The sequence below is a fragment of the Mobula hypostoma genome, chromosome 28 (genome assembly GCF_963921235.1).
Source record: "Mobula hypostoma chromosome 28, sMobHyp1.1, whole genome shotgun sequence".
Classification (NCBI taxonomy): Eukaryota; Metazoa; Chordata; class Chondrichthyes; order Myliobatiformes; family Myliobatidae; genus Mobula; species Mobula hypostoma.
The window spans coordinates 19,072,472-19,094,547 of NC_086124.1; the positions used below are offsets into that span (position 1 = coordinate 19,072,472).

General features: G+C 45.7%; 1 protein-coding gene across 1 annotated transcript in view; it reads left to right on the forward strand.

The window, feature by feature from the left end:
* Positions 1 to 1,857: 1,857 nt before the first annotated feature.
* Positions 1,858 to 22,076, forward strand: part of cdc42ep5 (CDC42 effector protein (Rho GTPase binding) 5) — a 28,710-nt gene continuing 8,491 nt past the window's right edge. Inside the window, exon 1 of the mRNA XM_063035042.1 lies at positions 1,858 to 1,944. The gene's annotated coding sequence lies outside the window, so the exon portion shown is untranslated. The remainder of the gene's footprint in view (positions 1,945 to 22,076) is intronic.

Here is a 22,076-nt window from a genome sequence, read left to right on the forward strand (position 1 = left end):
AAAGGAACCCTACCCCTGGTAAGGAACGGTTGCACTGAGGCTACGCTCGGGTTGGCGTATATTCCATCTGGGTAGCCTCCAACCTCACGGCATGAACACCGATTTCCCGAACTTGCGGTAATACCCCTGTCTCCTTCACCATTCCCCATCCCCTTTTCCCTCTCTCACTCTTCCTGCCCATCACCTCCCTCTGGTTCTCCTCCTCCCTTTTCTATCTTCCATGGCTTTCTGACCTGTCCTATCATACTCCCCCTTCTCCAGGCCTGTATCTCTTTCACCAATCAAATTCCCAGCTTTATCCCTCCCCCTCCCGGTTTCACCTACCACCTTGTACTTCTCTCTCCCCTTCCGCACCTTTTAAATCTACTCCTTAACTTTTTTGCTCCAGTCCTACCGAACGTTCTCGGCCTGAAATGTTGACTGTACTTTTTTCCATAGATGCTGCCTGGCTTGCCGAGTTCCTCCAGCATTTTGTGTGTGTCGCTTGGATTTCCAGCACCTGCAGGTTTTCTCTTGTTTGTGTTTGAAGTTACAGTATTGCTGCGATATTTTTGAGGCAACGCTTTCGTTGTATATAAAAGAAAATTCCACCTGCGTGGCAACAAAGGCTATGTGCATGGGAGCATGTCAGTCACTGTGCGGCTGCGCACCTGAGAGGGAACAGTGCTTATGAGGAAAGGGTGTGCAAGCTGGGGCATTCTCTTTGGCGTGAGGGGGAGATGACTTACTGGGGGTGGTGGTAGAGGCAGATCCATCAGGGTCATTAAAGAGGCTCCTAGATAGGCACATGGATGAAAGAAAAATGGTTATGTATCAGGAAAAGCTCTGATTAATCTTGGAATTGGTTAAAGTGTTGGCACAACATCATAGTCCAAAGGTTGGGGTGGGAAGAGGGTGAGAGGGAGGGACAAAGGAGAAGGCGTTCCAAGGGGTGATATGTGACGGAGGGGAGATTATAATATTTTATGTCTGCACTATACTGCTGCTTACACCATGTAATACAGTGAATATCAACCTCATCCTGATTGATCTCCTCTCTTTCCCTCCTCCATCACCCTCACACACTCCCCCCATCCTCTGCTCTCTATGCCCTCATCCCCTCCCGAACCTTTTCTCATAGAATAGTACAGCACAGTACAGGCCCTTCGGCCCACAATGTTGTGCCCACCCTCAAACCCTGCCTCCCATATAACCCCCCACCTTAAATTCCTCCATGTACCTGTCTAGTAGTCTCTTAAACTTCACTAGTGAATCTGCCTCCACCACTGACTCAGGCAGTGCATTCCACGCACCGACCACTCTCTGAGTAAAAAACCTTCCTCTAATATCCCCCTTGAACTTCCCACCCCTTACCTTAAAGCCATGTCTTACCTTCTGCCACTCTCTCACCCTTCTCTCTCTCTCCTCTCCTTCTTTCCTTTCTCTCCGTGCACTCTCTCCAACTCCCTCTCTCTCCCCTGATTCCCCCTCTTTCCCCCTCTCTGTCTCCTCAATTTCTCTTTCCTCTTTCTCTCTTCACACTCTCTGTCTCTCTCCCTTCACTCCCTTTCTTTGCCTGTCCCCTTCCCTCTATTGCACCCTCTCTGTCCCCCACTCCCTCCACTGTCTGTCTCTCTCTCTCCTCTCCCTCTCTCTTTCTCTATCTCTCTCTCCCCACCATCTCTCTCTCTGTCTCCCCCTCTCTCTTTCCCTCCATCTCTTCCTCCTCCCTGTCCCTTTGCCCCTCTCTCTGTTTTCTTTCTCCCCTCTCTCTGCGTCTCACTCTTTACCTTTTGGTCCCTTTGTTTGTCTTGCTCTCTCTCTCTCTCTCTCTCTCTCTCTCTCTCTCTCTCTCTCTCTCTCTCACATGCTCTTCCTGTCACCGATCACACAGACCTCGACTCCTTCCGATGTGCCAGCCATCCGCAGCTGTCTTGAACTCCTGCCAAGCAGCCAGAACTCAGGGTGAGGGGGCTTTGGGGGTGTGGGTGGTCACTCATAGAGGGTGGGGGTTGCTCTGTGGGGTGCAGGCTGAGTGGGAGAGAGATGGTGAAGGGGAAGGTGTGCACCTATCACCCTTTGATATCACTGCCAAGTATGGAGAGCAGGAAGTGAGCAGAGTTCGTCTCCAGGTCTCCGCCGGTGGCGCGGGGGAGTGTATTGTGGTTGGCTGTGGTCCACTGCAGAGGTGGAAGGGCTTGTGGGGGTTGATTTCAGGACTCAACTCTGACAGGATGGGTCCCAGATGAATCTCAGCCTGAGTGAGTACTTTCTTCACATACCTCCCCATCACACTGTGACATCCTCTTCAGTTTCCTGCCCTCCCACCTCCGTCTCTCTCTGTCTGTCTACCCATCTCCCTGACTGCCTCTCTGCTCAGCTCTCCCTCAGTCTCCCCGTCTGCCTCGCTCCTCGGCTCCTGTCTCTGTTATATGTTTCTCTCTCTAACTTCCTGTGTGTGTCAAACTCCCTCCCTCTCTCTTTACCTCACCTTATCTGTCGATCTCTCTCTGTCCCCCCCCATTTGAATTTGTCTTTTCCTGCCTCCGTATCAGTCTGCCTCTCTTTCTCTCTCTTTAGGTTACTTTCTCTCTCTATCACTCTCTGTATTTCACTCACTTTCTCTCTCACACCACCTCTTTCTGCCTCTCTCCCACTATTTCCCAAGAAAAGGAATCTGTAGACTGCCTACAAGATGACTTTTTAGAGCAGTTTGTAGTTGAGCCTGTGGCCCCCTGGATTGGCTATTCTGGATCGGGTGCTACATAATGGCCCAGATTGGATTAGGAAATTTAAGGTAAAGAAAGCCTTAGGATCGTAATATGATAGAACTGCAGCTTGAGAAGAAGCTGAAATCAGATGTATCATTATTACGGTGGACTAAAGGGAATTACAAAGGCATGAGCGAGGAGCTGGCCAAAATTGATTGGAAAAGAATACTGGCAGCAAAGGGTGGGATTTCTGGAAGCAAAGGGTGGGATTTCTGGAAGCAACTTGGAAGGTGCAGGAGAGATATATCCTAAATAAGAAAAAGTATTCTAAAGGCAGGATGATGCAACCATGTCTGACCAGGGAAATCAAAGCCAACATAGAAGCAAAACAGAGGGCATTTAATAGAACAAAAATTTGTGGGAAATCATCGGATTGAGGAACTTTTAACAATCAAAAGAAGGCAACTAAAAAAGCCATAAGGAGAGAAAAGATGAAATATGAAGGTAAGCTTGCAAATAATATCAAAGAAGGTACCAAAAGTTTCTTTGCCTAAATAAAGAATAAAAGAGTTGAGTGTAGATATTGCACCATTGAAAAATTAATTGGGAGAAGGAATAAGAGCCTAGACTATTTTCGAAACAGGTAGAAAATTTTTAAAAATCCAATGTGCCAAGGGTCTTGGGGGACCTCATGCATGATTCCCTGAAGGTTAATTTGCAAGTTTAGTCAGAGGTGAGGGAGGAAAATGCAATGTTAGCATTCATTTCAAGAGTACTGAAATAAAAAAGTAAGGATGTAATGCTGAGGCTTTATAAAGCACTGATGAGGCCTCACTTGGAGTATTGTGAGCAGTTTTGGACCCCCTATTTAAGAAAGGATGTGCCGACTTTGGAGAGAGTTCGGAGGAGGTTCATGTGAATGATTCTGGGAATGAAAGGGTTAACATGTGAGAAGCATTTGATGGCTCCTGGCCTGTTCTCATTGGAATTTAGAAGAATGAGGGGGGATCACATTGAAAGCTATCAAACATTGATAGGTCTGGATAGAGTGGATGTGGAGAGGCTGATTGCCACGGGTGGGAGGGAGTCTAAGACCAGGGGGCTCAGCCACAGAATAGGGGTATGTCCTTTGAGAATGGAGATTAGAAAAACTTTCTTTAGCCAGAGGGTTGTGAATCTGTGGAATTCTTTGCCGTGGGCATCTGTGTAGGCCAAGTCATTGGGTATATTTAGGGCAGAGGTTGTTAGGTTCTGGATTAATCACGGTCAAAGGTTACGGGGAGAAGGCAGAAGAATGGGGTTGAGAAGGTCAGTAAATCAGACATGATGGAATGGCAGGGCAGATACGATGTGCCAAATGGCCTAATTCTGTTTCTAGGTCATTTTGGGCTATGGTCTTATGGTCAATTTCACTCACTTTTTCTCTATTTCACACCTTCTCTCTCTCATTCCCTCTTTCTCTCTATTTCCTGCACTTAATCTCCCTCTCCCTCCCTCTCACTCTCTCCCTCTGTTTGCCTCTCAGCCATTTTCTCCAGCTATGTGTACCTTTCTGTCTTCCTGAGCGCTCTCTCCCTCTCCCTGTCTCCCTCACTACTTGCTTTTACACTGTACAACCATCTCCATACCATGTCTCTCCCTCTGCTCCCCTTCTCACGTACCCTGTTTACCGTTTACGTGTTGTATCTCCACCTCCATTCTCTTTCTTTGTGCATCTCCGTCTCCTCTCTCTTTCAGTTCCTCTAAACTCTGTCTTTTCTTCATTCTCTCTCCATCCCTCTTCCTCCCTTGCCACACATCTCTGCACCTTTCCCTCTCGCCCCTGCAGAGAAAACCTTGTAACAGGGAAGGGATTATACTCACAGAGTCGTACAGCACAGAAACTGGCCCTTTGTCCCAAATGGTCCACGCTGACCAGTATGTCCCTAACACATTAGTTCTGCTTGCCAGAGTTTGGCCCACGTCCTTCTAAATCTTTCCGATCCATGTACCTATTCAAATGCTATTTGAATGTCATTAAAATATTTGCCTCAACCACTTTCCCTGGCAGCTCATTCCACATGCATATCGTTCCCCCCCCCCACCGTTTAAAAAAAGTTTGCTCCTGGATTCCCATTAAATCCTTGCCCTCTCACCTTAAACCTGCGCCCTCTGGTTCTTGTTTCGTCAAGCTTCGGGGTGAATGACTGTGTGTATTTACTCTATCCATGCCCCTCATTGTTTATACATCTCTATAAGATCGCCCCTCGTGATCTTATACCTCTTTGTAATGTCGCATCTCAGTCTCCGATGGCTCAGCCTGCTCTATCTCTCTCTGTAACTCGAACCCTCAGTGTAAAGAAGGGATTAGCAGATTGAATTCCGAGACGTTGGTGTGGGGGTTGCCTGAACAGCTGATTAAGCACTCCAGCCGTTCCTCTCTCGAGATGCCCCTGCACATTTATGGTCTTCTGCTGCTGTAGCCCGTCCACTTCAAGGTCTGATGTGTTGTGCATTCAGAGATGCTCGTCTGCACACCACTGTTGAAATGGTTGTTTGAGTTGCTGTCGCCTTCCTGTCATGTGGAATGACCGGAAGGGTTTCAGCCCGAAATGTCGACTGTTTACTCTTTCCCATAGATGCTTCCTGGCTTGCTGAGTTCCACCAGCATTTTGTGTGTGTTAGTTGAAGCATTCTTACTTGTGTTTTGTAACTCTGAGACATTAAACTAATTCAAAGGAAGGCATGGGGGTTCGAAAATGTGGGTCTAACTTTGGGTTTACTTCAAGTGAGACACGCCCATATCACATGGTAGAGTGATGATGTGTGCAGTTCACGTATTTATACAAATGACCCATAACGAATTATTTTAAAGGAGCAAGAATATTTAAATCAACCATTATCTATACATACCAAATTACTCAAATATAACTGAAATACTAAATGCGCAACACGCTTGCTGGATGATTTTTGATTCATGCACCATCCACTGTAAACTCTAGAGACTGTTGTGCATGAACATCCTAGGAGATCAGCCGTTTCTGGGGTACTCAGGTCACCTCATCTGGCACCAATTTGATCACATTCCTTCCCCATTCTGAATGACAACTGAACCATGTCGACATGCTTTTGCGTAAACACAGGGAATTCTGCAGATGCTGGAAGTTCAAGCAACACACATCAAAGTTGCTGGTGAACACAGCAGGTCAGGCAGCATCTCTAGGAAGGGGTACAGTTAACGTTCGTCCCGAGAGCAAACGTCCCGAGAGCAAGCTGATTAGATATTTATATTAACAAGTAGGTGTACAGATGTACCTAATAAAGTTGTACTGAGTGACAACAATGAGCAAATAGAGGTGCTTGAGAAACGCAATGATCTTTGGAAAGGTGCAGGGGCCTGGAGGGCTCATGACAGATAGGGTGGGGAAAGAAGTGTGGGGCACATTTGCCTTTGTTAGTCAAGGCATAACAGTCGGGAAGTTACTCTTCAGTTTTTTAAAACCCTAGTTAAGCCTCATCTAGAGTATTGCATTCAGTTCTGGTTGCCTCATTGGAAGTGAAATTGGAATCGGCTTACTATTGGCACTGAAATAAGACCATAAGAGCTAGGAGCAGAACTAGTCCACTCATCTAATGGGGTCTGCTCTGCCATTTCATCATGGCTGATTTATTACCCTCTCGACCCCATTCTCCTGCCTTCTCCTCGAATCCCTTCCCAGTGAGGATCTCACCTTGGTCACCATTAAACCAGACTGTAGCAGGCCAGACATGAAGCAGAGACCGGTTGTCATCGAGGACGTCTTCGCAAGGCAGTGCCTCAGTAAGGCAACATCCATCACTAAGGACCCTGACCATCCAGGACATGCCCTATTCTCATTACTACCATCAGGGAGGAGCTACAGAAGCCTGAAGCTACACACTTCATAATTCAGGAATAGTTTCTCCTGCTCTGCCCTCAGATTTTGGAGCAGTCCACGAACACTGCCTGACTATGTTGCTCTGTTTTGGCACTTAGTTAATATTCTTCTTGTAACTTGTAGTACTGATGCCACAAATTGACAAATTTCCTGGGGTATGTGAGTGATACAGTGAAAATCTTGTCTTGCACACTGTTCATACAGATCAGATCATTAAACAGTGCATTGAGGCAGAACAAGGTAAAACAATAACAGAATGCAGATTAAAGTGTCACAGTTACAGAGAAAGTACAGTAAGGTGCAAATCATAAAGAATGAAAGTAACACACACTAAATGCTGGTGAACGCAGCAGGCCAGGCAGCATCTATAGGAAGAGGTACAGTCGACGTTTCGGGCTGAGACTCTTCGTCAGGACTAACTGAAGGAAGAGATAGTAAGAGATTTGAAAGTGGGAGGGGGAGAGGGAGATCTGAAATGATAGGAGACGACAGGAAGGGGGAGGGATGAAGCTAAGAGCTGGAAAGTTGATTGGCAAAAGGGATACAAGGCTGGAGAAGGGGGAGGATCACTGGGCAGGAGGCCTAGGGACAAAGAAAGGGGAAGGGCAGCCCAGAGGAAGATGGAGAGCAGGCAAGGAATGATTGTGAGAGGGACAGAGAGAGAAAAAAGAGAGTAAAGGAAAAAGGGGGGGGAGAGAGAGAGAGAGGATAATAAATAAATAAATGAATGAATGAATGAATGAATAAATAAATAAATAACAGATGGTGTAAGAAGAGGAGGAGGGGCATTAACGGAAGTTAGAGAAGTCAATGTTCATGCCATCAGGTTGGAGGCTACCCAGACGGAATATAAGGTTTTGTTCCTCCAACCTGAGTGTGGCTTCATCTTGACAGTAGAGGAGGCCGTGGATTGACATATCAGAATGGGAATGGGACGTGGAATTAAAAATAAAGAATGAAAGGTCGGTTTTGATGAAGAGCCCCGGCCTGACATATCAGCACTTTATTCTTCTCCATAGATGCTGCCTGACCTGCTGAGTTCCTTCAGCATTTTGTGTGTCTGAATCATGTTTATTATCACTGGCATATGATGTGAAATATGTTGTTTTGTGGCTGCAGTACAATGCAATACATCATGATAAAAAACTATAAATTACAATAAGAAATATATATCACTGTAATTTATATATATAGTATATATTTTTTCTTAATGTGCAAAAATTATATATATATATATATAAATAAACAGCATATTTACACACACACAAACACAATACCGCACAAAAGTCTTAGACACATGCATGTAGCTAGGGAGCATAAGACTTTTGCACAGTACTGTATTTGTCAACGTGGACCGGAGGGCAACTTTGTAAATCTGGTGGGAGCAAAGGAGATTGGCAATGGCGAGGGTGGAATGCCACAGTAGCGGGTGGCAGAGGAGTGCCGGGTGCAGGGTGGCGGGTTGGTGCTGTTGCAGACATGCCCAGCTTTGAGACACTAGGCAAGATACTTTGATTCCAAACAACTGGTTTACTGATCATTACAGGATGTCCCTCTGTTGCTTCCTGCTCCTTCCCCTCTCGCTTCTCCCTCTCCCTGCCCATAGGGCCATAAGACCATAAGACATAGGAGCAGAATTAGGTCATTCAACCCTTTGGGTTCTCATCTCTGTTCTAAAGCAACGTCCCTCTAGTTTGCGACTGTGCCCTCTGGTCCCAGACTCCCCCACCACATCCTCTCCACATCCACTCTATCGTGGACTTTCAAAATTCGATAGGGGTGTCTCAGTGAAACCTCTTTCTTCTGAATTCCAGTGAATACAGACCCCAGAGCCATCAATCGCTCCTCATACAATCAGCCTTTCATTCTCAGAATCCTTCTGATCAGTCTGCACTGTCAACGCATTCTTTCTTAAATAAGGGGCCCCCTTCACACTCTCAGTCCACAGTTGAAAATCATCATTCACATCTGTCATTTTTTGCAGCAGCAGCAGCACAGTAAGTAAAGGCATCCGTTAGTCTTGCGAGACCATGGATCTGCGCCTGGAAAGTCTTCACTCTCCAGGGCGCAGGGCTGGGCAAGGTTGTATGGAAGACCAACAGTTGCCCATGCTGCAAGCCTCCCCTCTCCACGACACCAATGTTGTCCAAGGGAAGGGTATTAGGACCAGTGTCGTCGCAGAGCAATGTGTGATTAAGTGCCTTGCTCAAGGACACGACACGTTCCCTCGGCTGGGGCTCGAACTCATGACCTTCAGGTCGCTAGTCCAATGCCTTAACCGCTTGGCCACGTGCCCACACAGCAGTACAGTACAATACATAAAATTACTACAGTACTGTATATATCAATATATAGTCCTGTGCAAAAGTCTTATTTATTGATTGATCGATTGATTGAGATACAGCACAGAGAAGGCTCTTCCAGCCCTTCCTCCTGCGCAGCCCATCTATCCCCTGATTTAACCCCAGCCTAATCATGGGACAATTTACAATGACCAATTAACCTACCAAGCGGTACATCTTTGGACTGTGGGAGGAAACCAGAGCACCTGGAGGAAACCCGCATCACCACAGGAAGGCTGTATAACCTCTTTAGAGGCAGCGGCGGGAATTGAACTCCGGCTGTCTATACTGTAAAGAGTTGTGCTGGCCACTAAGCTATCGTGCAACCCCATATACATACGTAACGGAAAAAGGGAGCAAAGCAGAAGACAAATACAGAGGTAGTGTACATGGATTCGTTGTCCTTTGCGAAATCTGTGTCATTTAAAACGGGGTAGATTGCAAAGCTCAGTGCAGTGGACTGTGCTAGAAAACTCTTATTGTTGGAGTACAGGAAGGAAGTAGCGAGCTTATTAACATGGCAAAAGCCCACAACCTTTCTCTTAATGTTAACAACCGAGCTGCTGAAAGGGTGTGGTGGGTGGAGGCAATGCACACGCTCCCGTCTGCATCAAAAGGTGCTGGGGTTGAGAGGGTTGACAGATTCAGCTTCCTAGGCGTGAACGTCCTGTGCTGGATCCAGTCACGTCAATGTCACAGCCCTGGGACCTCACCAACGCCTCGACTTCCTCAGGAGGCTAAAGAAAATCCCCTGCCCCCTGTCGACGCTTACCACGTTTTAATTGTTGCACCATCTGTCTGGATGCATCATCACCCGGTGCGGGAACTACACGATTGCAAGAAACAGCTCCGCACATCACGGAAACCAGCCCCGCTCCGTGGACTCTGCCTACACTTCCCGCTGCATCAGGAAAGCAGCCGGTATAATCAAAGACCCGACCGACCTCAGAGACTAGCCTTCCCCATGTGGACTCTGTCTACGCTTCCTGCTGCATCAGGAAAGCAGCCGGCAAAGTCAAACACCCCACCCTCCCTGAACATTCTCTCTTGTCCCCTCTCCCATCAGGCAGAAGATACAAAAGCCTGAAAGCCCGTCCCACCAGGCTCAAGGACAACTTCTACCCCACTGTTATCAGACTCCTGAACAACTCATATATGATAAGATGGTCTCTCGGCCTCAAAATTAATAATAGGGGTCCTTATTAAATCTCTCCCGCCTCACCTCAAACCGGTGTCCCCTTATCCTCGATTCTCTAACCCTGGGAAGAAAGACCGTGTGCATTCACCCTCTCTAGAGTGTATGTTTTATCGTTGCAGTGAGGGGGGTTGTGGGGGGGAACCTGAGGTGGAAAATTCCCCCACCCGCTGAGGTCAGTGTTGATGGTCAGTTGGACCTAGACTCCCCCACGACAGAAAACATCCACCCCACATCCACTCGATTTGGACCTTTCAATATTCATTAGGTTTCCATGAGATCCCCTTTCATCCTTCTGAATTCCAACAAGTACAGGCCCAAAGCCCTCAAACACCCCTCATACATTAACCTTTCATTCCTAGGGTTGCTCTTGTAAGCCTCCTCTGGACTCTTTCCAATACCAGCACTTCTTTCCTTAGATAAGGGGACCAAAACTGCTCCCAGTACTCCAAATGTACTGACTAGTGCCTTATAAAGCCTCAGCTTTACAACCTCGCTCTTATATCCTAGTCCTCTTAAAATGAATGTGAACATTGCTTTTGCCTTCCTCACCAACAACTCAACCTGCGAGTTAACCTTTAGGGAATCCTGCACTAGGACTCCAAGTCCCTGTGCACCTCTGATTTCTGAGTTTTTTCCCTCTCATCTCCCTGATCAGCTGTGGAGTATTGATTGGGGGCGGGAGTGTGGAATCCATAGTCTATTCCCGCCTTCCCTATCCCATTTCTCTGAGAGCTTGTTGGTTACTCAAGCGGGTCCCAGAATGGAGGGGAGATGTCGGTCCTGAGAGATTTGACCCCAAGCTCCTCCAACGAGTACTCTTTGCTGCTGTCCCCATCTCTGAACCTCCCTGACGGATGTCCACAGTGGACTGTTGCTTAGGGAAGCTGAACTCATCCCCTCCATCTTGAGTGGCAGGGTTAGGAAGATCGGGTGTGCTCCCACCTGTCGATAGAGCTCTCTCGCTGTGACTCTCCCTCTCTGTCTCTCTCTCTCAGCCTATGACTCTCTCTTTCTCTCCCGCTCTGTGTGTGTCTCTCTCTCTTCCTCTCTATCTCTCTCTCTCTCTCTCTCTCTCTTTCCAATCGACTGTTCCTGACTTCCCCACAGTGACGGGAAGCAGCTGTGTCTGGAGCCGTGGCCTTCATCAATCTTTCCCAGTTTCACAATAAACAAGCATCGAAGGCCTATGGCAGGCAGTCACAGGGAGAGACCAGTGACACAGGTCAGAGGGCATGACAAATTCTATCCCTCAGACCGTCTCTCTCATGGGGAGATCTGTACACTGACCGGCATCTCTTAGTCCCTTTCTCTCAGGGGGATATCCATAAACAGACTGGAGTCTCTCAGGGCAAGATCTATACATTGACCAGAGTCTCTCAGTCCCTCTCTCTCACTGGGAGACCTTTACACTGACTGATGTCTCTCATTCTGCACACTGACTAGAGTCTCTCAGTCCCTCTCTCTTAGGGAGATATCTTTACATTGACTGCAGTCTGTCAGTTCTCTGTGTGTGTATTTTTGTGATAATGAGTATTTTCATCTATGTGAGAATGTATGTGTGTATATGAGAATATGTTTGTGTGAGAGTATGTCTGAATGAGGACTATATGTCATGTTAGACCATAAGACCATAAGGGATAAGAACAGAATTAGGCCATATTCCCCATCGAGTAAACTCCGCCATTTCATCTTGATTGACCCACTTTCCCTCTCAAAGCCATTCTCCTGCCTTCTCCCCGTAACTTTACATGCCCTGATTGATCAAAAACCTTTCAACCTCTGCTTTAAATATTCTCAATGACTTGGCCTCAATAACTGTCTGTGGCTAAAGAAATTCCGCCTCATCTCCATTCTAAATAGACGTCCCTCTATTCTAAGGCTGTGTCCTCTGGTCCTAGACTCCACCACTACAGAAAACATCCTCTCAATGTCCAGTCTATCTGGGCCTTTCAGCATTCAATAGGTTTCAATAAGAACACCCCCCCCACCCCACCCCCCCCGTTCTTCTCAATTCCAGTGAGAACAGGCCCAGAACCTTCAGTCGCTGCTCATAACCCTTTCATTCCCGGAATCATTCTCGTGAACCTCCTTCGAACGCTCTCCAATGTCATCGCATTGTTTCTTAGTTAAGGGGCCCAAGACTACTCACAATATTCCAAATGAGGCCTCACCAGTGCCTTATAAAGCCTCAACAACACACCTTTGCTTTTATATTCTGGTCCTCTCAACAGGAATGCTAACGTTGCATTGGCCTTCCTTATCACTGACTCAGCCCGCACATTAACCTTTAGGGAATCCTGCATGAGGGCTGTCTCGTCCCCTTGCACCTTGGATTTCTGAATTTTCTGCCTGTTTAGAAAACAGTCCACACTTTCATTCCTTCTACCTAAGTGCATGACCATGGACTTTCCTAGCAATGTAATCCATTGGCCATTTCTTTGCCCATTTTCCTAATTGGTCTAAATTCTACTGCAGCCTCTCTGCTTCCTCAACACTACCTGCCCCTCCTGGAAACTCGGCCGTAAAGCCATCGGTTCCAAGGTCCAAATCACTGAAGTGCAACGTAAAAAGAAGCGGTCCCAACACTAAACCTTGCCGAACACCACTAGCCACCAGCAGCTAATCAGAAATGGTTCCCTTTATTCCCACTACTTGTTGTTGCTGTTCCTTTTCCTGCCTTGAGGTGCATCTGGTGGTATATTTTCCGTTTCCGTAGCCTCTGACAGTTTTGTTTGGCCCACTAATTTTTAGTTCTATTGTATATGCCCTCTCTTTTCCAAGTTCAAAGTAAATTTATTATCAAAGTACATATATGTCAGCATATGTCAGTTTAGATGGGGCAGAGTTTGTAAAGTGTGTCCAGGACGGATTCCTGTCACAGTATGTGGACAGGCCGACTAGGGGGAATGCCGTACTAGATCTAGTACTAGGTAATGAACTGGATCAGGCCACAGATCTTTCAGTGGGTGAGCATCTGGGGGACAGTGACAACCGCTCCCTGGCCTTTAGTATTATCATGGAAAAGGATGGAATCAAAGAGGACAGGAAAATTTTTAATTGGGGAAGGGCAAATTATGAGGCTATAAGGCTAGAACTTGCGGGTGTGAATTGGGATGATGTTTTTGCAGGGAAATGTACTATGGACATGTGGTCAATGTTTGGGGATCTCTTGCAGGATGTTGGGGATAAATTTGTCCCGGTGAGGAAGATAAAGAATGGTAGGGTGAAGGAACCATGGGTGACAAGTGAGGTGGAAAATCTAGTCAGGTGGAAGAAGGCAGCATACATGAGGTTTAGGAAGCAAGGATCAGATGGGTCTATTGAGGAATATAGGGAAACAAGAAAGGAGCTTAAGGGGCTGAGAAGAGCAAGAAGGGGGCATGAGAAGGCCTTGGCGAGTAGAGTAAAGGAAAACCCCAAGGCATTCTTCAATTATGTGAAGGAAAAAAGGATGAGAGGAGTGAAGGTAGGACCAACTAGAGATAAAGATGGGAAGATGTGCCTGGAGGCTGTGGAAGTGAGCGAGGTCCTCAATGAATACTTCTCTTCGGTATTCACTAATGAGAGGGAACTTGATGATGGTGAGGACAATATGAGTGAGGCTGATGTTCTGGAGCATGTTGATATTAAGGGAGAGGAGGTGTTGGAGTTGTTAAAATACATTAGGATGGATAAATCCCCGGGGCCTGATGGAATATTCCCCAGGCTGCTCCATGAGGCGATGGAAGAGATTGCTGAGCCTCTGGCTAGGATCTTTATGTCCTCTTTGTCCACGGGAATGGTACCGGAGGATTGGAGGGAGGCGAATGTTGTCCCCTTGTTCAAAAAAGGTAGTAGGGATAGTCTGGGTAATTATAGACCAGTAAGCCTTACGTCTGTAGTGGGAAAGCTGTTGGAAAATATTCTTAGAGATAGGATCTCTGGGCATTTAGAGAATCATGGTCTGATCAGGGACAGTCAGCATGGCTTTGTGAAGGGCAGATCATGTCTAACAAGCCTGATAGAGTTCTTTGAGGAGGTGACCAGGCATATAGATGAGGATAGTGCAGTGGATGTGATCTATATGGATTTTAGTAAGGAATTTGACAAGGTTCCACATGGTAGGCTTATTCAGAAAGTCAGAAGGCATGGGATCCAGGGAAGTTTGGCCAGGTGGATTCAGAATTGGCTTGCTTGCAGAAGGCAGAGGGTGGTGGTGGAGGGAGTACATTCAGATTGGAGGATTGTGACTAGTGGTGTCCCACAAGGATCTGTGCTGGGACCTCTACTTTTCGTGATTTTTATTAACGACCTGAATGTGGGGGTAGAAGGGTGGGTTGGCAAGTTTGCAGACGACACAAAGGTTGGTGGTGTTGTAGATAGTGGAGAGGATTGCCAAAGATTGCAGAGAGACATTGATAGGATGCAGAAGTGGGCTGGGAAGTGGCAGATGGAGTTCAACCCGGAGAAGTGTGAGGTGGTACACTTTGGAAGGACAAATTCCAAGGCAGAGTACAAAGTAAATGGCAGGATAATTGGTAGTGTGGAGGAGCAGAGGGATCTGGGGGTACACGTCCACAGATCCCTGAAAGTTGCCTCACAGGTAGATAGGGTACTTAAGAAAGCTTATGGGGTGTTAGCTTTCATAAATCAAGGGATCGAGTTTAAGAGTCACGATGTAATGATGCAGCTCTATAAAACTCTGGTTAGGCCACACTTGGAGTACTGTGTCCAGTTCTGGTTGCCTCACTATAGGAAGGATGTGGAAGCATTGGAAAGGGTACAGAGGAGGTTTACCAGGATGCTGCCTGGTTTAGAGAGTATGTATTATGATCAGAGATTAAGGGAGCTAGGGCTTTACTCTTTGGAGAAAAGGAGGATGAGAGGAGACATGATAGAGGAGTACAAGATAATATGAGGAATAGATAGAGTGGATAGCCAGCGCCTCTTCACCAGGGCACCACTGCTCAATACAAGAGGACATGGCTTTAAGGTAAGGGGTGGGAAGTTCAAGGGGAATATTAGAGGAAGGTTTTTTACTCAGAGAGTGGTTGGTGCGTGGAATGCACTGCCTGAGTCAGTGGTGGAGGCAGATACACTAGTGAAGTTTAAGAGACTACTAGACAGGTATATGGAGGAATTTAAGGTGGGGGCTTATATGGGAGGCAGGGTTTGAGGGTCGGCACAACATTGTGGGCCGAAGGGCCTGTACTGTGCTGTACTATTCTATGTTCTATGTTCTATACAACCCTGAAATTAATTTTCTTGCAGGCATACTCAATAAACCATTATAAACTAATAACCAGAATAGAATGTGGCCGGGTTGCTCGCTCAACACTCAACCCAGCACGGATGGAAAGAATGAAAGCAGCCAGCCAGATTCGAACTTAGGATTATTTGCCTCAAAGTCCAGTGCTGATGCCACTGCACCACTGGCTGGCATTCCCACTATCTGCCTCCTGCCAATCAACCAATGCTCTATCCATACTAGTATCCTTCCTGTAATACCATGAACTCTTTCCTTGTTAAGTAACCTCATGTGCAGCAGCTTATTGAAGGCCTTCTGAACATCCAAGAACACAGCATCCATGAATTCTCCTTTATCTATCCTGCTTGGTATTTCCTCAAAGAATTCTAATAGATACTTTATACTTCATACTTTATTGTCACCAAACAATTGATACTAGAACGTACAATCATCACAGCGATATTTGATTCTGCGCTTCCAGCTCCCTGGATTACAAATATTAAATATTTAAAATAGTAAAAAATTAGTAAATATAAAAATTTAAAATATAAATCATAAATAGAAAATAGAAAAATGGAAAGTAAGGCAGTGCAAAAAAACCCAGATGCAGGTCCGGATATCTGGAGGGTACGGCCCAGATCCGGGTCAGGATCCGTTCAGCAGTCTTATCACAGTTGGAAAGAAGCTGTTCCCAAATCTGGCTGTACGAGTCTTCAAGCTCCTGAGCCTTCTCCCGGAGGAAAGAGGGACGAAAAGTGTGTTGGCTGGGTGGGTCGTGTCCTTGATTATCCTGGCAGCACTGCTCCGACAGCGTGGGGTGTAAAGTGAGTCCAAGGACGGAAGATTGGTTTGTGTGATGTGCTGCGCTGTGTTCACGATCTTCTGCAGCTTCTTTCGGTCTTGGACAGGACAACTTCCATACCAGGTTGTGATGCACCCTAGAAGAATGCTTTCTACGGTGCATCTATAAAAATTAGTGAGGGTTTTAGGGGACAGGCCAAATTTCTTTAGTTTTCTCAGGAAGTAAAAGTGCGGGTGGGCCTTCTTGGCAGTGAACCCTGCTTGGTTGGACCAAGTCAGGTCATTTGTGATATTGACCCCGAGGAGCTTAAAGCTTTTGACCTGTTCCACTTGCGCACCACCGATGTAAATTGGATCGTGCGGTCCACTACTCCTTCTGAAGTCAACAACCAATTCCTTCGTCTTGCTGAAGATAGATTTGTCAGGCAAGATATTCCCTTAAGGAAACAATGCTGACTTTGGCCTATTTTATCAGGTGCCCACAAATATCCCAAAGCCACATCATTAACAATCGACTCCAACATCTTCCCAACCACTGAGGTCAGGCTAACTGGCCTATAATTTCCTTCCTTCTGCCTCCCTCCCTCTTGAAGAGTGGAATGACACCTGCAATTTTCCAGCCCTCTCGAATCACGCCAGAATCTAGCAATTTCCAAAGCATCGACAATCTCCCCGGCCACCTCCTTCAGAACCCTGTGGTGTAGTCCACCTTCAGACCTTTCAGCTTTCCAAGTACCTTCTCATTAGTAATAGCAATTGCACTCACTTCTGCTCCCTGACACTCTCAAACATCTGGCATACTGCTCGAGTCTTCCACAGTGAAGATGGATGCAAAATACTTATTTAATTCCTCCGCCATTTTGTTGTCCCCCATTGCTACCTCTCCAGCACCATCTTACAGCAGTCTGATATCTACTCTCAGCTCTCTTTTACTCTTTAAATATCTGAAAACACTTTGTTGTCCTCTGATATTATTGGCTAGCTTACCTTCTTACCTTCTTGTGGCTTAATTAGTTGCCTTCTGTTGGTTTTTAAAAGTTTCCCAATCTTTTACTTTCTCATTGATTTTTAGTTCTATTATACGCCCTCTTTTTTCTGAGTTCAAAGTAAGTTTATTATTGAAGTACATATAACCCTGAGATTCATTTTCTTGCAAAAAATGGATAATAGAAAGCTAACCATAATAAAATCAATGAAATGTCACACTAACTTGGGTGTTCAACCAGTGTCTATAAGACAACAAACTGGGAAAATCCAAAAAGAAAGAAATAATAATAAAAAATAAGTAATAAATATCAAGAACATGAGATAATGAGTCCCTGTAAGTGTTTCCATATGTTGTGGGAACATCTTAATAATTGGACAAGTGAAGTTGACTGAAGTTATCCCCTTTGGGTGAAGAGCCTGATGGTTGAGGGGTAGTAACTGTTCCTGAACCTGCTGGTGTGAGTCCTCAGCCTCTTGTACCTTCTTCCTGATGACAGCAGTGTGAAGAGAGCATGTTCTGGGTGGTGGATGCTGCTTTCCTGTGACCACTTTTCATGGAGATGTGCTCAAGGTCTGGGAGGGTTTTACTCACTATGGACTGGTTCATATTCATTACTGCTTTCCTGTGACAATTCTTCATGCAGATGTGCTCAAAGGCAGGGAAGGCTTTGCCCGTGATGGACTGGGCTGTATCCCGCTACTTTTTTTTATAGGATTTTCCATTTAAGGGCTTTGGTGTTTCTAAACCAGGCCATGATTTAGTCAGTCAATATATATACTATACTATACTGTCCAGTATACATCTATAGACGTTTATCAAAGTTTTAGGTATCGTGCCAAATCTCCACAAGCTCCTAAGGAAGTAGAGGCACTGCAGTGCCTTCTTTGTAATTACACTTACATGCTGGTCCCAGGACAGGTCCTCCAAAATAACAACACCGAGGAATGTAAAGTTCCTCACCCTCTCTACCTTTGACTTTCCAAGGTGGACTGTCTCATGGACCTCTGGTTTCCTCCTCCTGAAGTCAATAATCAGCTCCCTGGTCTTGCTGACATTGAGTGAGAGGTTGTTGTTAGTCATAGTCATAGTCATAGTCATACTTTATTGATCCCAGGGGAAATTGGTTTTCGTTACAGTTGCACAATAAATAATAAATAGTAATAAAACCATGAATAGTTAAATAGTAATATGTAAATTATGCCAGGAAATAAGTCCAGGACCAGCCTATTGGCTCAGGATGTCTGACCCTCCAAGGGAGGAGTTGTAAAGTTTGATGGCCACAGGCAGGAATGACTTCCTATGACGCTCTGTGCTGCATCTCGGTGGAATGAGCCTCTGACTGAATGTACTCCTGTGCCCAACCAGTACATTATGTAGTGGATGGGAGACATTGTCCAAGATGGCATGCAACTTGGACAGCATCCTCTTTTCAGACACCACTGTGAGAGAGTCCAGTTCCATCCCCACAACATCACTGGCCTTACGAATGAGTTTGTTGATTCTGTTGGTGTCTGCTACCCTCAGCCTGATTTTCAGTCTTCCTCCTATGTGCTAATTCATCACCACCTTTGATTTGTCCTATGAAGTGTGTTGTCACCAAACTTGAATATGGCATTGGAACTGTGCTATTATGTTTTTTTTTACTTCCCTTATTAGTTGTGTCACCCTGCCTTTAGAGTATTTTTCTTCTTTGGGATGTATATATCCTGTGCCTTCCAATTTTATCTCAGAAGTTCCAGCCATTACTGTTGTGCCATGTCCATGCTATTGTCCCCTTCTGATCAAATTTGGCCAGCTCCTCCCTCATGCCTCTATAATTTCCTTTACTCCACTGTAATACTGTTACATCTAATACTAATACTGAGTTGGGAGTTGGGATGTAATGTTGAAATTGTACAAGGCATTGGTGAGGCCAAATTTGGAGTATTGTGTACAATTCTGGTTACCGAATTATAGGAAAGATGTCAATAAAATTGAGAGAGTACGGAGGAGATTTACTAAAATTTTGCCTGGGTTTCATCTCCTAAGTTACAGAGAAAGGTTGAACAAGTTAGGTTTTTATTCTTTGGAGCGTAGAAGGTTGAGGGGGGACTTGATAGAGGTGTTTAAAATTATGAGGGGGATTGATAGAATTGACGTGGATAGGCTTTTTCCATTGAGAGTGGGGGAGATGAAAACAAGAGGACATGAGTTGAGATTTAATGGGCAAAAGTTTAGGGGTAACATGAGGGGGAACTTCTTTACTCAGAGAGTGGTAGCTGTGTGGAACGAGCTTCCATCAGAAGTGGTTGAGGCAGGTTTGATGTTGTAGTTTAAAGTTAAATTGGATAGATATATGGACAGGAAAGGAATGGAGGGTTATGGGCCAAGTGCAGGTCGGTGGGACTGGGTGAGAGTAAGAGTTTGGCACAGACTAGAAGCACCGAGATGGCCTGTTTCCGTGCTGTAATTGTTATATGGTTATATGGTTATATCTGACTTTGGCTTCTCCCTCTCAAATTGCAAGGTGAAGTCTTTCATATTGTGATCAGCCTCCTAACGGTTCCTTTACCTTAAGCTCCCTAATCAAATCTGGTTCATTACATAACTCCCATCCAGAATTGCCACACCCTAGTGGGCTCAACCATAAACTGCTCTAAAGAAACCATCTCATAGACATTCTACAAATTCTCTCCCTTGGAATCTAACACCAACCTTTGCATATTGGAATCCCCCATGAGTATTGTAGCGTTGCCCTTTTTACATGCTTTTACTATCTCCCATTGTAATTTGTAGCCCACATTCTGGTCTGCATATAACTCCCATCAGTGTCTTTTCACCCTTATAGTCTCTTAGCTCTATCCAGAAGGATTCTACATTTTCTGCTCCTGTGTCACCTGTCTTGAAGGATTTCATTTCACATTTTACCAAAAGAGCCACCCCACATCTTCTACCTACCTGCCTGTCCTATTGATACAATTTGTAGCTTTGGATGTTAAGTGCCCAACTATAATTTTCTTTCAGCCACGACTCAGTGATGCCCACAATGTCATACCTGCCAATCTATAACTGTGCCACATGACCTTGTGAATGCATGGCAGAGGGACTGCTGCAGGGGGCAGGGCTTCAGGTTTCTAGATTATTTACCTTATCCTGTGTACTGTGTGCATTCAAAGATAAAAACAGTTCTGTATTCATCACTGTTTTTTGATTTTGTCCCATGTTACATCTTAACTCATCCCACTGACTGTAATTTTGCCCTGTCATCTGCTTGTCCTTCCTCACAGTCTCATGACACTTTGCCTCTGTTTGTAAACCAACTACCCCATCCTCAAGCCCATCACTCTGGATCCCATCCCCTTGCCAGTTTAGATTAAAACCCTCGCCAAATGCTCAAGCAATCCTGTCTGCAAGGATATTAGTCCCATTCCGGTTCAGTTGTAACTCGTCCCTTTTGTACAGGTCATAACTTCCCCAGAACAGATTGCAATGATCCAGAAACCTGAAGACTTGTCCCCTGTACCAGTTCCTCAACCATGCATTCATCTGCCGAATCATCCTGTTTTTACCCTCACTGGCATGTGGCACAGGCAGCAATCCAGAGATTACCACCCTGAAGCTCCTGCATTCTACTCAACTCTCTAAATTCTCTCTTTCAGGACCTCCTCCCTTTTCCTACCCATGTCATTGGCACCAATATGTACCAAGACCTCTGGCTGCTCACCCTCCCCTTTAGAATGCCGTGGACGTCCCTGACCCTGACACCTTGGAGGCAACGTACCAACCAGGTGTCTCCGTCGCTCCCACATTATCTCGTGTCTGCTCCCGAAACTATGGAATCTCCAATCACTACTGCAATTTTCTTCTCCCGCTTCCCTCCTGAGCCACTGTGCCAGTCACTGTGGCTCCCCCTTTGTTCAAGTTTATCACTGTTATACATGGGGTAAAAATGCTTGACAATTTACTTTTGGCTGCAGCACCACATTTCATTATGAGACGAGGACAAACATAAATTAACTGAAATTTTATATTATGCACTATGTGTGTGCAAGGGTGCTGTGTATCGATGTGTGGTTCTGAGTAGGTTTATGTCTATGTGACTGTGCGTGTGAGATAGTTTGACTGTCATTATTTGTGTCCATGCCTGTGTGAGTATACGTCTAAGAGTGTTTGTGTGAGAGTGTGTGTGTGTGTGTGAGAGAGAGAGAGAGAGAGAGAGAAAGAAAGAGGGAGGAAGACAGTATATCTGTGAAATTGTGTGTATATGAGAGAGAGACTGTGAGGAAAAGATAGAGGGTCTGAGTGTGAGTGTGTGAGAGAGAGGAAGGGAGAGGAGAAATTCAGAGTTTGTATCAGAAAGGGTGTATGTGAGAGAATTTTGATGAGAAAGTCTGTGTGAGAGTCCTTGAGAAAGAGACTAGGGAAAGAGTGTGTGTGAGAGAGAGAGAGACTGTGTGAGAAATACAGACTGAGTGTGTGAGACAGACTGAGAGTGTGTAAGAGAGCCTGAGTCTGTAAGAGAGAGTGTGTAAGAGAGAAACTGAGTGTGTGTAAGAGTGAGATTGTGTGTGAGAGACTGAGTCTGTGAGAGAAACTGAGCGTGTGTGAGACTGAGGGTATGAGAGAGACTATGAGTGTACATGAGAGATAAAGACATTATGTGTGTGAGGGGCAGACTGCAAGTGTGAGTGAGAGAGTCTGTGTGTGTGTGAGATAGAGAGACTGAGCGTGTGTGAGAGATAGAATGTGTATGTGTGAGAGACATTGAGTGTGTGTGAGAGAGAAAGAGATTGTGAGTGCATGTGAGAGAACATGAGAGAGAGAAATACTGAGTGTGTGTGAGAGAGAGACTGAGCGTGTGAGGAAGAGACTGGATGCATGTGTGAAATAAACTGTCACTGTGTATGTGTGTGTGAGAGAGACTGTGAGTGTGTGTGAGAGACTGAATGTGAGAG